Source organism: Sciurus vulgaris (genome assembly GCF_902686455.1).
Source record: "Sciurus vulgaris genome assembly, chromosome: 14".
Taxonomy (NCBI): domain Eukaryota; kingdom Metazoa; phylum Chordata; class Mammalia; order Rodentia; family Sciuridae; genus Sciurus; species Sciurus vulgaris.
The window spans coordinates 42,208,700-42,227,982 of NC_136475.1; the positions used below are offsets into that span (position 1 = coordinate 42,208,700).

General features: G+C 39.5%; 1 long non-coding RNA gene across 1 annotated transcript in view; it reads right to left on the minus strand.

Annotated features, from left to right (window-relative positions):
• Window positions 1-3,252: 3,252 nt before the first annotated feature.
• Window positions 3,253-19,283, minus strand: part of LOC306643539 — a 122,309-nt gene continuing 106,278 nt past the window's right edge. Inside the window, exon 2 of the long non-coding RNA XR_013758971.1 lies at window positions 3,253-3,700. This is a non-coding gene — a long non-coding RNA (uncharacterized lncRNA). The remainder of the gene's footprint in view (window positions 3,701-19,283) is intronic.

Here is a 19,283-nt window from a genome sequence, read left to right on the forward strand (position 1 = left end):
CCACCCCTCCAACTCCAACTCCTCTTTTCCCTCTATACAGTCCCTCCTTCCTCCATTCTTGCCCTCCTCCCACCCCCCATGATGTGTCATCATCTGCTTATCAGTGAGATCACTTGTCCTTTGGATTTTGAGATTGGCTTATCTCACTTAACATGATATTCTCCAATTTCATCCATTTGCCTGCAAATGCCATAATTTTATTATTCTTTAGAGCTGAGTAATATTCCACTGTGTGTGTGTGTGTGTGTGTATATATACACACACACCACAGTTTCTTTATCCATTCATCAATTGAAGGACATCTAGGTTGGCTCCACAATCTGGCTATTGTGAATTGAGCAGCTATGAACATTGTTGTGGCTGTATCTCTGTAGTATGCTGATTAAAGTCCTTTGAGTGTAGGCAGAGGAGTGGGATAGCTGGGTCAAATGGTGGTTCCATTCCAAGTTTTCTGAGGAATCTCCACACTGCTTTCCAGAGTGGCTGCACTAATTTACAGCCCCACCAGCAATGTATGAGTGTACCTCTTTCCCCACATCCTCTCCAACACCTATTGTTGCTTGTATTCTTGATAATCGCCATTCTAATTGGGGTGAGATGGAATCTTAGTGTAGTTTTTTGATTTGCATTTCTCTTATTACTAAAGATGTTGAAGATTTTTTCATATGTTTGTTGATTGCTTGTAGATCGTCTTCTGTGAAGCATCTGTTCATATCCTTAGCTCATTTGTTGACTGGGTTATTTGTATTCTTCATATAGAGTTTTTTGAGTTCTTTATATATTCTGGAAATTAGAAGGAAAATGGAAGGTCTTGTTGAAGTCATCTGAGAATCCATCTCATCCTGGGCTTTTCTTGGATGATAGATTTTTAATGGCTTCTTCTATTTCATTGCTTGATATTGATCCATTTAAATTGTGTATGTCCTCCTGGTTCAGTTTGGGAGGAGCATATGTCTCTAGAAATTTTTCAATGTAGTTTCTATTTTGTTGGAATACAAATACAAATACTCTATCTGAAGTATGAGTGGCAAAGATATTCTCCCACTCTGTAGGCTCTCTCTTTGCATTTCTGATAGTTTCCTTTGCTGAGAGAAAGCTTTTTAGTTTGAATCTATCCCTGTTATTGATTCTTGCTTTTATTTCTTGTGCTATGGGAGTCCTGTTAAGGAAGTCTGATCCTAAGCCAATGAGTTGAAGATTTGGACCTACTTTTTCTTCCATAAGAGGCAGGGTCTCTGGTCTGATTTGAAGGTCCTTGATCCATTGTGAGTTGTTTTTTGTGCCGGGTGAGAGATAGGGGTTTAGTTTCATTCTGTTGCATATAGATTTCCAATTTTCCCAGCACTATTTGTTGAAGAGGCTATCTTTTCTCCATTGCATATTTTTGGCACCTTTATCTAGTATTAGAAAATTATATTGATTTGGGTTTGTGTCTATTCTGTACCATTGATGTACCTGTCTATTTTGGTGACAATACTGTGCCGTTTTGTTACTATTGTTTTGTAATATAGTTGAAGTTCTGGTATTGCAAAACCCCCTGTTTTATTCTTCCAGCTAAGGATTGCTTTAGCTATTCTGGGTTTCTTATTCTTCCAGATGAATTTCATGATTGCTTGCTCTATTTCTGTAAGGTACATCATTAGGATATTAATTGGAATTGCATTGAATCTGTATAGCACTTTAGGTAGTATGGCCATTTTGACAATATTAATTCTGCCTATCCAAGAACATGGGAGATCTTTCCATCTTCTAAGGTTTTCTCAATTTCTTTCTTCAATGTTTTGTAGTTTTCATTGTAGAGATGTTATACCTCTTTGGTTAGATTGATTCCCAAGTTTTTGTTTTTTTGTTTTTTTTGTTTTTTTTTTTTTTTTTTTGAGGCTATTGCAAATGAAGTTGTTTTCCTCATTTCCTTTTCAGCTATTTCATCGCTTGCATATAAAAATGCTTTAGATTTATGCATGTTGATTTTATAGCCTGCTGTTTTGCTGAATTCATTGATGAGGTCTAGAAGTTTTCTGGAGGAGGTTTTTGGATCCTCTAAATATAGAATCATGTCATCAGCAAATAGTGACAGCTTAAGTTCCTCTTTTCCTATTCATATCCCTTTAATTTCTTTGGTCTGCCTAATTGCTCTGGCTAGAGTTTCGAGGACAATGTTGAATAGAAGTGGGGAAAGAGGACATCCCTGTCTTGTTTCCATTTTTTAAAGGGAATGGTTTCAGTTTTTCTCCATTAAGAATGATGTTGGCCATGGCTTAACATAAATAGCCTTTACAATGTTCAGGTGTGTTCCTACTATCCCTATTTTTTCTAGAGTTTTGAGCATGAAGGGGTGTTGTAATTTGTCGAATGCTTTTTCTGCATCAATTGAAATAACCATATGATTCTTATCCTTAAGTCTATTGACATGATGGATTACGTAAATTGATTTACGAATGTTAAACCATTCTTGCATTCCCAGATGAACCCCACTTTATCATGGTACACGATTTTCTTAATATGTTTTTGGATACATTTTGCCAATATTTTGTTAAGAAACTTTGCATCTATATGCATCAAGGATATTGGTCTAAAATATTCTTTTCCTTGATGTGTCTTTTCCTGGTTTGGATATGAGGGTGATATTAGCTTCATAGAATGAGTTTGGTAGGGTACCCTCCTTTTCTATTTCCTGGAATACTTAGAGAAGTATTGGAATGAGTTCTTCTTTGAAGGTCTTGTAGAAGTCATCTGAGAATCCATCTCGTCCTGGGCTTTTCTTGGATGATAGATTTTTAATGGCTTCTTCTATTTCATTGCTTGATATTGATCTGTTTAAATTGTGTATGTCCTCCTGGTTCAGTTTGGGAGGAGCATATGTCTCTAGAAATTTGTCAATGTCTTCGGTAGTTTCTGTTTTGTTGGAATACAGATTTTCAAAGTAGCTTCTCATTATGTTCTGTATCTCAGTGGTGTCTGTCGTGATATTTCCTTTTTCATCACGAGTTTTAGTAATCTGAGTTTTCTCTCTCCTTCTATTTGTTAGTGTGGCTAAGGATTTGTCTATTTTGTTACTTTCTCAAAGAACCAACTTTTTGTTTTGTCAATTTTTTGAATTGTTTCTTTTGTTTCAATTTCATTGATTTCAGCTCTGATTTTAATTATTTCCTGTCTTCTACTACTTTTGCTGTTATTCTGTTCTTCTTTTTCTAGGGCTTTGAGCTGTAATGTTAGGTCATTTAATTGTTGACTTTTCATTCTTTTCTGGAATGTGCTCCATGCAATGAATTTTCCTCTTAGTACCGCTTTCATAGTGTCCCAGAGATTTTGATATGTTGTATCGTTGTTCTCATTGACCTCTAAGAATTTTTTTTATCTCCTCCCTGATGTTTTTTGTTATCCATGTTTCATCCAATAGCATATTATTTAGTCTCCAGGTGTTGGAGTAATTTCTGTTTTTTATTTTGTCATTGATTTCTACTCTCAGTCCATTATGATCTGATAGAACACAAGGCAGTATCTCTATTTTTTTGCATTTCCTAAGGGCTGCTTTTAGACATATGGTCTATTTTTGAGAAGGTTCCATGTGCTGCTGAGAAGAAAGTGAATCCGCTCGTTGATGGATGGAATATTCTTTATATGTCTATTAAGTCTAGGTTATTGATTGTGTTATTGAGTTCTATGGTTTCTTTGGTTGGTTTTTGTTTGGAAGATCTATCTAGTTGTGACTGTGGTGTGTTCAAGTCACCCAGAATTATTGTGTTGTGGTCTATGTGATTCCTGAAATTGAGAAGGATTTGTTTGATGTACAGGGATGCACCATTGTTTGGGGCATAAATATTTACTATCATTATGCCTTCCTAATATATGGTTCCCTTAAGCAGTATGAAATGTCCTTCTTTATCCCTTCTGACTAACTTTGGCTTGAAGTCCAGTTTTTCTGATATAAGGCTGGAAACCCCTGCTTTTTTACTGAGTCCATGTGGGTGGTAGATTTTTTCCATCCTTTCATCTTTAGTCTGTGAGTGTCTTTTTCTATGAGCTGAGTCTCTTGCAGGCAGCATATTGTTGGGTCTTTCTTTTTAATCCATTCTGCCAGTTTATGCCTTTTGATTGATAAGTTTAGGCCATTAACATTCAGGGTTATTATTGAGATATGATTTGTATTCCCAGTCATTTGGCTTGTTTTTGGGTTTTAAGTTGACTTGGTTTTTCCTTTGTGTGGTTTTTCTCTAAGGTAGTTCCTCCCTTTGCTGACCTCCATTGTTGTTTCTCATTTCCTCCTCATGGAATAGTTTGTTGAGAACATTCTGTAGTGCAGGCTTTCTATTTGTAAATCCTTTTAACTTTTGTTTGTCATGGAAGGATTTCATTTCATCTTCAAATCTGAAGATTAGTTTTGCTGGGTATAGGATACTTGGTTGGCAACCATGTTCTTTCAGAGCTTGAAATACGTTGTTCCAGGCCCTTCTAGCTTTTAGAGTCTGGGTTGAGAAGTCAGCTGCTATCTGTATTGTTCTCCCCCTATATGTAATCTGATGTTTTTCTCTCGCGGCCTTCAAAATCCTATCTTTATTTTGAATGTTAGGCATTTTCATTATAATGTGCCTTGGTGTCGATCTGTTGTGATTCTGTGCATTTGGTGTTCTGTAAGCCTCTTGTATTTGATTTTCCATTTCATTCTTCAGGTTTGGGAAATTTTCTGATATTATTTCATTGAATAGGTTGTTCATTCCTTTGGTTTGTATCTCTGTGCCTTCCTCAATCCCAATAATACTTAAATTTGGTCTTTTCATGATGTCCCATAGTTCTTGGAGATTCTGTTCATGATTTCTTACCATCTTCTCTGGGCAAATTTATTTTCAAGATTAAATATATTTTCTTCATTGTCTGAGGTTCTGTCTTCCAAGTGGTCTAGTCTTTTGGTGATGCTTTCCATTGAGTTTTTTATTTGGTTTATTGTTTTCTTCATTTCAAGGATTTCCAATTTTTTTTTTTTTTTTTTGAGACTCTCCATCTCTTTGTCAAAATGATCTTTTGCTTCCTGCAGTTGCTCTTTCAGCTTATTGGTATTATCATTAGCCTGCATTTGCTCTCTTATCTCATCTTTTGCTTCCTGAATCATCTTAATCATGTATAATCTGAAGTCCTTTTCTAACATTTCTTCTACCATACTGTCATTAGATTCTATTAATATAGAATCTAGATTTGTTTGGATCATTTTCTTTCCTTGTTTTTTCATGTTGTTCATGTATCTTCCCCTCTAGCAGTGCAGATCTGGGGTATTTCAGATTTCCCCCTATAGGCTTATAGTGGCCCTATAGGTTTCCAAAATCCTTTCTTTAAGGGGAGATCAATAGTAGCAGTGCCCAAATCATACACTATGCAATCCTAGACCAAATAGCCCCTATGGGGACAATAAGAAAATTATCATAATAAACAGAATGAGTTCAAATATTATCTTCAGTAAAACAAACAGATTTGCAATAAGGTCTGCAGTTTCTAATGGAGGACAAAGAGGATGCAGAGGAATGTAGAATGTGGCTGTCAATGGGATAAGAAAAGAATATACAGAAGTTCTAGATAATAGAGAGGGTGAGAGTGTAATCAAAAGAAATTGGATGTTAGCATGCAAAAAAGGGAGAAAGAGACTCTGAGGGAACAGGTAAACAAAAGGAAAAGAGAGCAAGAAAAGTAAAGAAATAAAAACTTAATTTTTTTCAGTAAGGAGAAAAGAGAAAATGTACAGTATAACAGTCATATACTAATGAAACCTCCCAGAGTTCAGTAGCCTGATGCATGAGAGGTACCTAACAATGAGCTTCAAGCCTCCAGCAGGCGTCTCAGGATGGGTTTTGCCCCACCTAAAGATCGGAGCTATGGCTTCCAGGATTATCCAAGCTGGCCACTCTGGCTTCAAAATGTTTTGGCAAATGGTGAGCTGCAGCTCACGGTGTGGCCATGGTCAGCAGGAGGTCCTGGAGGTGGGATGCCGTTGTTCAGGCAGGGATCCTGGAGGTCTGGTGTGTTTGGTGTGGTTGGGGGATCCTGAAGGCTGGTTGCAATCAGTCAGTCTGGAGTCCTGGTGATAGGGCACAGTCAGTTGGTCTGGGGTCCTGGCAGTAGGGAGCAGTCAGTTGATGTGAGGGCCCCAGAGGCAGGGAGTGATCAGTCAGGCCGAGGTATCCTGGAGATGGGGCTCAGTCTGGCCAGGGTTCCTACAGTGCCTGGCTGTTGTCTTAAATGGTGGCAGCCACGTGTAATCAAAACTGCAGGTACTGTAACAGTGAACTTCCAGGCAATAGCAGGCAGCTGGTGCTCCACTGGTGGTCAACAATCAGCTTGCTGACTGTTGTCAGATGATCAGGAGGTGAACCTCGTGCATTGGGTGATGGATAGGTGTAAGGCAGGCGATGGACAGGTGAGAGGCAGGCAAATAGCGGATGATAGATGCCTAACAGTGAGCAATCTGCACTCAAAAAAGGCGTTGATATGCTGGCAGTCTGCAGACAAGGTTCAACAGCAGGGGATCGATAAGTAGCAAAACCTGCCTTACCACGAAACAGATATCCTCTGCTTGAAACCTGAGTTAAGGAGCGACAAGGAATGCAGCCTCCCTCTAGTCTGCCATCTTGGATCTCACCTTAAATATAAATTTAAATGAGGTAAAGTCTGTTATTTTTGAGCCATCGTAACAAGTAGAAAGGTAGGAGGGAGAGCCTTATCTCAGTTTAAGTGGGGCTCTTCATAAATCTTAGGTAAAGTGGTCTAGTTCTGAAGTCGATTTTTGTCTTCTTTTTAAATATCATTTTATAAAGTTTACATATATTGTTTCCTAAATCCATATGAATGTCAATTTGCACAATATGATATTACATCTAAAACATGAATCAAAGAAAGCTGAGAGAGCTTTTAATTTTCCTTTTTTGTGGCAAAGTGGCAAAATGTTTTCTGTTTTATGATATTAACATTTACACAGATCAGGCTCATATTATCTTTTACAAATACATTTACAGTTTCATCCCAGTGTAGAAGGTAACATAAGGTTCCAGTCCAGTTACAGAATATTAAATAATATAAATAAATTCCCAATAAAATTTATATTCTGAAACAACCCTTGTACATTTCTGAACTTAGATTAATTACTTCATTTTAATAAGATGAAATACTTTGTTATTTATACAACTCTTTAAATATAGTTGAAACTTTTGTACCCTTTATATGTAATAATACCTGTTCAGACTTTTAGTAACCTTGTTTTCAGTGATAACATAAAATAATTTTAAATCTTCTTTTTATTTACCAATTTATAAAAACACCAAAAATGTTTTAAGTTTGTTTTCCTATGGAATTTAAGGAGTTGGGAGTACTTGATGTTATATTTAACAGTTAGCATTTTAACTCTCTAAACCAATCAGATGTCTCTAACAAACACATCCATGATCAATCTCATATATGTCAAATCTAATTTAGTTATTTTTTAAAAACCAAGATATCAGAGAAGTTTATTGGGCAGCATCAGTCATTTCTTCCCTGTTGAAGAAAAATCTAGAAACAATGGATATTAGACATTTTATAAAATTAACATTTTATTATTGCTGACCACCTAGAAACAAAACTATGAGAAAATTGAAAGCCATGCTTTTGTTTACTCAGTTTAAAAACATTTTAAATCATGTGTATAATGGCATTTGGATACATTTTTTAAAATTTAATTTCTGAGCTCATGTGTCAATTTTGATACAAAACATATGTAGACATGACAATACACTGGTGTACATATACATAAAATAAACAAACAGAAAAAGGCCTTGTAGCTTATTTTTAAAATTCCAGTGGATTGATAGTTAAGCCTTGTACATTGGCTTCTGAATGAAACAGAGCATTAGAAAAACTTTATAGTTGTATAAAATAGTTCTGATCAAAAAATTAACCTGGGAACACCAGATCCAAATGATGAACTTAAAAAATAGAATTTTAAAAGTCTTTTGGCCTCCATCCTGATGTGGTTCTGCTCATCAGAGATAAAAGAATTAAGAGAATAAAGACAAATGTTAAGTCCTATCCCTCCCTGAAGGAGTTTCCTGAGGAGACAGCAAGGGATCTTGTTTCCATTGGTCTCCTTGGGAAAGCCCCATCAGGTTGGGGTCTTGTTCTAAACTGGTTTTTCTTGTCTCTTGGATAGCAGTCATCAAAATTTTAGCTTGGCGTTTTGGTGGACCAACTCCAATAATTTTGTTTCTAGGTGTTCAGGAGTTTCTGTTGGCAGCAGTTTACATTTCAATGTAAGCTTTAGTGAACATGGTTAAAAACCTTTTTAACATTTCTTTTCCCCAAATTTGACTATAAAACAATTGATCAGGATGTTCAGGTTGCTCAAAGACAATTTGGTGGTCCACTGAGGTGGCCATCTGATCTCAATAGTTGTTCATTCTCTTTCACAGAATTTAGAGAGAGAAAGGATGTCACAGTGGGTCCCATTAATAGCAGCCCTTCTCTTAAATTCCTGGGAATTTGTCAATATCCATTGAAAGGGCACATGAAAAACACTAGGGAAAATGACCCATGTTTACACTCAAGGGTAACAAAAAACTGAAAAAGAAAAACAAACACAGAACAGGTAAGACACCAAAGAAAATGACAAGTGACCACTCCTGATTCCTGATGAAAAAGCACGGGAAATGTCTTGCCACAGTCCCAGACTCTGGAAGTAATTGTGCATCCAGTCTTCCTTAGAGTCCCCATATATGGATCCACAAGAAACAGACTTAATGGTCTTCTGGGGTTACAGAAACAGGTAACTCTCAGAGAATTTAGTTCAGTCCTGGGGTGGGGCTCCACACATCTTGCAGACTGGGGTTGAGGATTGTCTCCCAGAGGCCTTCCCCTAGGAGAAACAGTGCAACTTCTCCCCTACTCAGGAGTTTCTAGGTTAGTGGTGAGCGGTGGTTATCCACTGTACAGCAAGGATATCACTTGGGCCTCCAAATGTAACAGGGTGTAACTTAAGAACAGACCAATCACCACTGAGAAGTCCAAATTTGAGAGTCTTTATTAAGCCAGCCAGTTGACTATCTTACACAATGCCCCAGAAATGGTTATTGGGAGAACAGCCCCTACCATAGGGTTGCAGGGGTTTTTATACCATAAAGCAGTATATCAATCATAAATGTTTGATGCTATGATTCAAATTTACTTACACCATGGGATCTAAAATCATTAGCAGAGGGGGAAGTGGGTTAAAATGACCTTACATAGGTACAAACTAAAGAATGGTTCCTAACATCTAAACACTCACTGTTGGCATAACCGTTAACACGGTATATTGTTTAGGAAACTAGGAATCAAAAAGAGAAAATTTTTTATTATAGAAGAATTGTCATTTTATCATTTTGTATTGTCAAATGAGTCATGCTAAGCAACTGTTGATGAGTACAGCGGTGGGGCATTCCCATGGGAGAAGCACTTCCTACATAACATGGAGTCTCAAGGTAAAATGGTATCTGTTTAGTCATTGTCCATATAGCCTGGCCTATACCATTTCCAGGGAGTCAAATATGCCAATCTGTCAAATAGCCCATGATACAACCCCTAAGCATGCCTAAACATTCCTATTGCAGGCTATGAAACTTCTCTGTGAGAACCAACACTCTGCTCTCTACCGGGGGGAGAGTCTTGTCCATTGGCCTATGTGTTCATGACAATAAATCTCTGTGTGTGATTCCAGTGTGTGACATAGTACTTGGACTCTGTTCAGACTTGTGTGTGTCTTTTCTTTCATGCCATACTTGGATAGGCTCTTCCATTGATGTTGTTCTCCCTTTGAGGATCTAAAATGCTATGGGGTCCTATGCTCTGTCCTCAGTACACCCTCACTGGGGACTAACCTTCCTTTGCATCGAGTGCGCTATTTCTCATCCACCACCGGCTGATTCAGGTAAATTCTTCTCATTTGGTCAACTCAAACAGCCTTTGAGTATGGAAAAGTGACAGTTAAATATCTGGCACCCCAGGGTTTCTCACTTGGCTGAAGGCATCCACAACCATGGCTTTCACAGCCATGGCTGATTCCCACTGTCAACAGAGTCTGTGGGTTAAGAGAGTCTCACCCTTGTAAAAGATCCTTTTCTATGGGTCTCGATCACTCTTCTGGCTCAAAGCCCTGGTGTGAGGCACCAAGAACCCCTATGAGTCTTAGCCTGTTGGGCCTAATGACATGTTAACTAACTCAGGCTGACTCCTTACTCCCTGGTGAGTAAGCAAGATCAAGGCCTCAAAGGCGGTTTCAAAGTTAATGATGATAAATCGGACCACTGTCAGGGATTGGTTAACGACAGTTCCACGAACGTGATCAGCTCATGCTTCTGTATAGTCCTATGGGACTCTTGCTGCGTGAACCCCCCTTGCCTTGCTGACCTTTAAGCTGATTGGTTTCTGCCTAGCCTCCACCCTACATAAAAGCTGTGTGACTTCCTCAATAAATGAGTTCCTGCTGTGACTGATCTCCCTGACATATCTGATTGTCCTCCCCCAGGAGGGCTGAATGCAGGTGGTCAGTTGGTCCTACCTTTCCAGATCTGGCTTTGTTGGGGGTGCTCCCTTCCCTTGTCACTGGTCGAGAAGAGCAAGGAGGCTAAATACCCTGACATCTGGCACCCAACGTGGGGCCCCTAAAGGTTGATCCACAGCCAAAGCGAAGAGGTAGCTTCGAAACTGAAAGTACCGGCAGATTAGGCCAAGCGAGTTCCAAGGTAAGAGCATCCCCAAAAAGATGGGGCAAACACACACCACACATGGTGACCCTGCACTCTCAGCTCTTAAACTCATGCTGAAGAGTAGGGGCCTTGATTTGTCTGATACACAGGCAGAAAAAGTCTGGGACACCTTTACTCGGGTGGCCCCTTGGCTTCCTGCCACTAATCTTTTTGACTGGTCCACATGGGATTGTGTAGAACAACTTGTTAGGAAGAGGGAAATCAATTTAGGGGAGCATCCCCTATTGGGAGTCTACCCTACATTTTCTGCCCTTAAAGCCTGCTTCTCTCCAGGACCTCCCAAAGGGGGCTCGAAGTTTCTTCCAAAGAGCTGCCACCTAAAGAACCATCAGCTCCTCCCATTGCATCTCCTTCCAGAAACTTGCCATATAGTAAACAATGTTGGGAGACCTTTAATGAGGAGCCCAATCTATCTCTGTCTGCTCCTCCCAAGGTTGAGGAATCATGAGGGCAGCCAGCCTCTACACATACTGAGGGCCCACTTCCACCCTGAGGAGGCTCATTGCCGCTGTCTTGTCTGGATGACGGGAAAACTTCCTGGAGGCCATTTTATGATATGGGGAGAGAACTCACTGACTAACCTCCCCGCTCCCTGTATGACCTTCCTGATAAATGCTAATCCAGGGGGTAACTGGCCTGCTATATGGTACCCATGGGAGGCACAATATTTAAAGGAACTAAAGAAAACTGTTTCAGAGTATGGGCCCAATTCCCCTTCAGCTGAAACCATCCTCCAGGGCCTCGCTCACCAGCAGTGCACCACTCAGGATTGGAAGAACCTAACTAATGCTGTCCTTCCTGGTCCTTTATATCTAAAGTGGTGTGCCTTTTTTAATGAAGAATGTCATGCTCAGGCTGAATGGAACCAGGCTGCTAACCCTCCCATCCCAGTTACTTATGGGATGCTTTTGGGGTCCAGTGACCAGTTCTCTACTGGTCTCTTACAGGCTGCCATCCCAGCCCCATATTAAGGACAAGTAAGAGCCCTAGGGTTAGTGGCATGGAAAAAGCTAGAGGAGGGCCCCTCAGAACTCCCCATTGCAGGGGTTACCCAGAAGGCAACTGAGGACCTAGCAACCTTCACTGAAAGGGTAGAAAGAAGCCTTCAGAGAAAATTTCCTCTGGGGCCCCTAAGAGATCAATTTGTTAAAATGTTAGTTTGGGAAGGAATGACTACTGATTACAAATTGGCCTGTGCAGGGATGAAAGATCGCTCTATGGGAAGGTGGATTGTGGCTACCAAAGATATTGGTACACAAGTGCATCAGTCTCAATCCTTGGCCACAGCCCTACAGGCCCAAACTGCCTCACTTACTGAGGCGGGCAACCAGGCCACTTCAAGAGGGATTGCCCCGCTGTTTGGGTGTGTTCTGAGGCTCTTCCTGGGTGCTCTATGGGTTCAGCTCAAAGGCTGGCCACCCCCAAAATGCCTTGGCCAAGATGCAGAAAGGGATTCCTTATCTTCAAGTCTCTTCTTTCTTGCACTTCTATGTTCTTCCTGCAAACTCGAACGCCTTCCTTCTTCTCCCCCTCTTAATCCCTCCTCCTCCTCCAACTTTGACTCAGCTGTTTCTGCCTCCATTCCCTGGCCCAGCCCACCTAGTCCTCCTGCCACAAGGTCCCACATATGCCGGTGTGGAGGGAGTAACCAGCCCAACCATCAGTGTCATGTCCTAGTAAGGAGTATGATATAGTAGCCCCATTCCCCACAAGAGGTGGGAGATAATTGTTTCACAATTTTCTGTGTCCAAACCTGAATTGAACCAGGAAAAAGGGTTAAAATGCTCTAGGCAGCAAGTTTCTGCTAGAACATTTTAGCCCCTTTCAGAGCCAGATCTCAGTCAAGGATTACATTGAAATATAAATAGTGAAAGCCTGAAGGCTCAGTAGACCAGTCTCAAACCCAAGGAGGAAAAATAAAGGTAAAAAGAGTCTTACCTAAACTCCAGCAAAAGTAAATTTTATGGTGCTTTACTAAAGTAATTAATGGCCATATCATTTTTCCAGGACTCTTGTTTTTTATTAATTCTACATTTTTTTTGAGCTCATGACTTTTTGATCAGTTCTATTTTTTTATTCAACTAGAGTTTTTGAACATCTGTTATATTGCAGTAGAGATTCACCTATGAAGTTACAAGGCCTTTGATTTTGTGTTATTTGTATGTTATGCTGTCTGATGTCATGTTTTGTCTGTATCAAAACTGAGTGCTCCTAAAATTAAAATTTAAAAATGGATCCAAATACCTTTAATTCACATGATTTAAAAAGGTTCAATTCAAATTGGGTAAACTAATAAAAGTAAAATGTCTTTGAAAATAACTCGCAAGTCTCTAGGTGGTCAAACTAATAAAATGTTGATGTTAATAAAATGTCTAACATCAATTTTTCTAGGACTTTCCTTCAACAAGAAAAAGATGGCAAATGCTGTTCAGGACACTTGTCTAATATCTTGACAAAAACAAGGTTACTAAGAGTTATGTCCTAACAGGTACAATTCTGTATATGAAGGGTTCCAAAAGTTTCAACTGTGTTTCAATTAGAGTACCATAAATAAAATATTTAATCTTATTAAAATGGAGTTATTTATATAAATTAAGAAATTTCTTAAAAGTTGTTTCAGAATGTTAACAAAAGGTCAACACATAGGAAAGAAAAAATAAAAGGTTCTAGATATGGAAATATATTTAGTGAAAAGCAAAATGTTTCTGGGTAAAAAAGTACTTATGTGATAAAATACATGAGGGTCTAAATAAGTGCTAAGAAAGTCTGTAAAGGGCAAGTTTCAATAAGTTTGCATGTAACTAAGTTGGTTGTATGTATGTGATACAGTTAAAGCTATTTAAGGTTTTTCCTAAGGTGAAATACTAATGTTCTGATATAAACCAAAGTTTAATCTATATGGTAAAATGACAAGGATTTCTTAGAAACACTAATTTACTCTTAGCTTTGTGTCTGTTCGGTTTTATTCTTTAGAAAACTCAGTCTTGAGGGTTGATGTTTGTGCAGTTATGGTTGGAGAGCTGTTGGAGTATTGTGCTATGTTAGAGTCTAAATTTTTCTTTAAAAACTAAATTTAGTAATGTAGGAGTGCCAAGGTAATTGTGAAATGGTCACTCTTTGTATGTTGAATGTGTTCATATTTTCCAAGTATACAAGTTTTTAAAACAGGAAATTTATCAAGCTGCTATTCTACAAACTAAACTTGTCTGTAATGGTAATTTTAAACTTATAAAGAGTAAATTTTATTGGGGATTTATTTCTATCACTTAATGTTCTATTATAGGACCTGTAATCAATAGGGTACATGTAAAATTTGTTACTTTTTACACTGAGATAAAAATTTTTAAGTGTAAATGTATTTCTAAAAGCTAGAGCCTGATTTGTTTAAAGGTTAATATTGTGAAACATAAAAACATTTTGCCACTTTGCCACACAAAAGGAAAGTTAAAAGCTCTCTCAGCCTTTCTTTAATTCATGTTTAGATATAATGTTAAATTGTGTTAACTAATGTTCATATAGACTCAGGAGTCAATATATGTAAACTTCTTAAAATGACATTTAAGAAAGAGTGTAATGCACAGTAGCAAAAATGGGACAACAGTGATGAGATTGGGGTCTCTGGCCTCATGACTTTGGACAGTGGACTTCCTTGAGAGCTACACAGAGCTCCTAACATTGCACTTTGCAGCTCTACCATCTTAGATCTATAGGCTCAACTTGATTCCTTGGCCGCTGTTTTCCTGCAAAATCGTCGTGGTTTGGATCTGCTAATGGTGAAGGAAGGAGGGCTTTGCCTGTTCCTTGGTGAAGAGTGTTGTTTCTACGCCAACCTCTCTGGCATTGTGCAAGATAAAATCAAAAACCTACAAGAAGATCTGGAATGTTGTAGGAGTGAGCTCCACTCTAATTTCCTCTGGACTGGGTTATACGGGTGGCTCCCCTACCTCCTCCCTCATAGGGGATCACTAATCACCATTATCTTTGTGTTCACCTTTGGGCCTTGCATAATTGTCCCAACCCACAGGACTTCAACGGAAACCTGGAGGGGGGAGCGGGGATTGGGAGAGACAAGAGACACAGGAAATGGAGACAAGACAAGAAGTTCGCGCCAGAACTCAAATAAGGAAGTGTAGTTGGCCAATCATGAAGCACCACGCAATCTAGTCTGATGCACCTGGTATAGTCTGACAGGTGTGTAAACAGGTAGAGGCACGCCCCACCAGCATCTGGCAGGTGCCATCTTAGCTCAACATGAGGCGAGGCAGGGGGCATGACCATGAGTCAAGGCGCGTGACCTTGAGGCAAGGCAGGGTGCGTGACCTGCCGGCTCCAGACACATAATCAATAAGCTTATCCATTTCCTGAAAAACTAGGCTAAGTCTGTGCAGCTCATCATGGTCCGACAGCATTATACCACCCTTCATAATGATGATTGGGAGCCCTATAGGATCATTGATCATTCCTATCAGGACACTGGGGTCTAAGTGTCTCTCCCTTAAGCCCTGCTCCTCCTGAGGGGCCCGCCTGAAATGCTAGGGTGGTAGTCAATGATGGGTAAGATCCTCAGAGAAGGACAACCTAAAACAGACACATCCTTAATATAAAACAAAAAAGGGGGATATGTTGGAACTAATGACATGTTAACTAACTGAGGCTGACTCCTTACTCCCTGGTGAGTAAGCAAGATCAAGGCCTCAAAGGTGGTTTCAAAAGTTAATGACAATAAATCGGACCACCGTCAGAGATTGGTTAACAACAGTTCCGCGAACTTGATCAGCTCGTGCTTGCCATGTACTCCTATGGGACTCTCACCTGCGTGAACCCCCTGTGCCTTGCTGACTTTTAAGCTGATTGGTTTCCACCTAGCCTCCACCCTACATAAAAGCTGTGTGACTTCCTCAATAAATGAGTTCCTGCTGTGACTGGTCTCCCTGACACATCTGATTGTCCTCTGCCCAGAGGACTGGGTGTGGGTGGTCAGTTGGCCCTACCTTTCCCAGTCTGGCCTTGTTGGGGAGTGTCCCCTTCCCTTGTCACTGGTGGAGAAGAGCAAGGGGGCTAAAGACCCTGACGTTAGCCCAAGCTACTACCATCCTAATGTAGTGACAACTCCCAGAATGATTAGGTCCTTCTCATTTAGTATAAGAGAACACAGAGGACACCCTGATTCTGCCTACCAACTCCCTTTTGCCATGGTGCAGCCACCTCTGCCATCCCCTCAGGCATCCTTTTGGGTTGCCTTTTGAAAAATTTGGACTTACTTCTTACCTCTGGTTTGAAAGCACAAAACTAGTTTCTCTTTCCAACAAAATTTGACTTCTCTGTACCTTAGACAATGACTCCAAAATGACCACTTAAAGGCAAACTACATCCAACATCTTGAGGGACATTTTCAACTTTTTGAGTGTTCAGGGTAATGGAAAGAGATTCCTTATGTCCAGGCCTTCTCCTTTCTCTGTTTCAAGCTGTCCCTGGGCTCCTCTTGTTCTCTGGCCCAGGTTCTATTAGGCCAAGACCCCTCGACCCCATGACCCTGCTGAAAACCCAGATTTCAATCCTGGTGACAAGCACCCTCCCTATCAATCTCAATCTTCTGTTAAAAAGACCTGGGACAATTAATAAGAATATCCCCAGGTCTTGTTTGTTCACATAGTTAGCCTTCACTAGTCTATCCAGTATCTCCCCATTACTGTTCCTGTGTTTAAATGTGTTCACTGTGTTCTCGTTAAGCTGCAAGAGGGAAATATTTAAAATCAACCCCTCTAGGGAGACCCTCCAAGAAAGTGTGTTATACACCTAAAAATCAATAAATGTCTCCTCACCCTCTGGAGATTCCTTTAGTCTACAGAGCAAAAAATAGGCAAAAATGCACACTTTTTCCTTTTGTCATGTTTTTTTCATAATTAGGAGTTTATAGTAGCAGGGAGAAAGCACTAATGAGCTTAAGTCTGAATCCTCCAATGGTCTCTGGCATAGGGAAAACTGAGACCCAATCACATTGCCAAAAAAAGACAGAAATAACTTTGACAAAGCCAGATGGTGAGAGATGACTTTTTCTGGACAGCATGGAAACTCAAACTTAGAGAGATGTCCCTAATACTACTTCTCACTTATATGGGAGCTTCTCTGTCAATACTATAGCCAGGTTCAACACAAGCCTGCATACTGTAAAATTTCAAATGATCAAGAAAAGTTCCTTTTATATGTTACCAGTCTTGGCTTCAATAATCTCTACCATGAGGGGAGAAAACCTTAAGGAATCACCTAGTAAGGAAAAAATGAAGGTGATCCCCCAACATAAGACAGATAAAAATAAATTTAGGGAGATTTGTGGGATCTAAATAAATATATTGTGATGTTTCAGAACTTATACCAGGTAGTTAAATTCACCTGGAAAAATTACGCTGTTACTTAACCACCTAGAGCACAGGCAGTTTCTAGAAACAATTCTCACTGGGATCCAAATGGTAAGCAGGATGCCTGGAAAACTATTATAAAAGGCTTTCAGTAAAGTCCTGCTATTCTCATGGAGAGATTCAGGAAGGCAATAAGAAAACACTCCACCCTAGATCCTAAATCCATAGAGGGTAACCTGCTTTAAAAGAATATATTTATCATTTAGTTGTATCCAAATATTTAGAGGAAATATAATCTTATAGGTATAAACTAGCATTTGAATAGACTAAGAAAACAATATATGTGAACTTTGTAAAATGATATTTAAAAAAGAGGAACACATTAACTTCAAAACTAGAACACTTTGCCTAAGATTTGTGAAGAGTCCCACCTCACCTGAGATAAGTCTCTTTGTCCCACCTTACTACATGTTAGAGTGTCTCCATAATAAGCTAGACTTCAGCTCATTCAAAGTTATATTCAAAAGTTTGGTTTTGATTGTAAAATTACTCTGATCTCAAACAGGGGATATCATGTGATATAATGTATAGCTCAGCCAAAATTCAAGATAGTTTTTACAGAAAAACTATTAACTTTTTGTTATTCATTTTTTAAATTTTTCTTGTAAAATCTGTCACAGTTGCTTGTTACTGTTTTGCACAGGTGCTGCTTCAAGAACAAACAACCTGAGGTACTTTGAAATAATAAGTCATCACCTACAGGACAGATAGGATAATAAAGAGCCCAATTAAATAAAAGCAAAACATGACTCTAAAGTCATAGACATTGAAGATAAAGCCCAGTACTCTTACTTTAAGACTGGTGAGACTGGCTTGCTGGATGTTTAAGATGAAGGCTTAATGATTGAGATTAAAATAAATGGGCCAAGAAAACCTATATTTGACTCTTGCCCTCAGCACCAGCCTAAACCCAAAGAACAAGATAATTTTTCTAAGGAGCTTTGCAACTCTGGGTTACACAATATCCTGATCAGGGAGATTGAAGAGGCCACTAGAGAATGAAAAGCCAATCAGTGCACGTGCTACAAAGAGGAGGGTCATTGAAAAAGGAGAAATCCCTGAGGCTTCCAAAGAAGCCACCTGACCAAGGATACCCTACCTAGCAAAAGGCAACAAAGGAGCTAAGGAGCTGCTCTCAAGTTCCCCATGGGTGACACTCATGTGGACTCAGGTGACTCTTAGCAACAGACAGGAAGAGGCAAATTTGACCAGCTTCATCTTGAAAACCTAGCAAAACAGTTAAAACCAAAACATAGTCATACCTGGGCTTTTAAAGGTAGAAACAATAGTCAAATGTACCCTAAGATGTACACTTCCGTTAGCCCCCTAGAATAAGTAAGAACTGGAAGCTACAAAAGGGAGATTCTTAAGCAGGGAGGAGTGCCTTACAACTATCAAGACAAACTGCCAGAGTCCAAAATTCTTGGTTGGTTTAAGGCTTACAGATATTCCTAAATAGGACAATGACTGCTAAATTGCCTACAGAAGTTCCTACAAGATCAGATACACAAGTTCACCAACCAATCATTCAAACAACTGCTTCTTCTTCAAGATCACCAGTGCCTGACACCCAAAAGCTGAGACTGACACCTCTGGCTCCAAAAACTCTGCTCCCATATAAAGCCCTCCCTGATCCCCTTTGTAGAGAAATGTGACTCTTCACCCTAGCAGGAAGAAGCTACAGAAGAAAGTCCATCATCCCACCCCCAGCATCTATAAAATCAAAAAGGCAAGATATCGGCATGAGTTCCACCATCATAGATCAGAAGCCATTTTACCTATGGGACTCCCAAGTTTTGATCCTGAGGCAATGCCCCTTAGCTTCCCTTAAAATGTAGAGGCAGCCCCAGACCAGCCCATGATGCAACAGCTAAGCTTGCATAAAAATTCCTATGGCACACTGTAAAACATCTGTGAGACATGCTGATGCTTTCTCTGGGGGGACAGTCTTCTTGGTTGGCAAGCATTTTACTGACAATAATCTTTTGTGTGAAATTCCAGTGTGTAGCATGGTGCTTGCATTCTGTTCAGACCTTGTGCATGTCCTGTCAATAACAAAAACAACAAAATAAAAACAAACTTTTTATATTGTGACTCTTTTTGCTTAAAT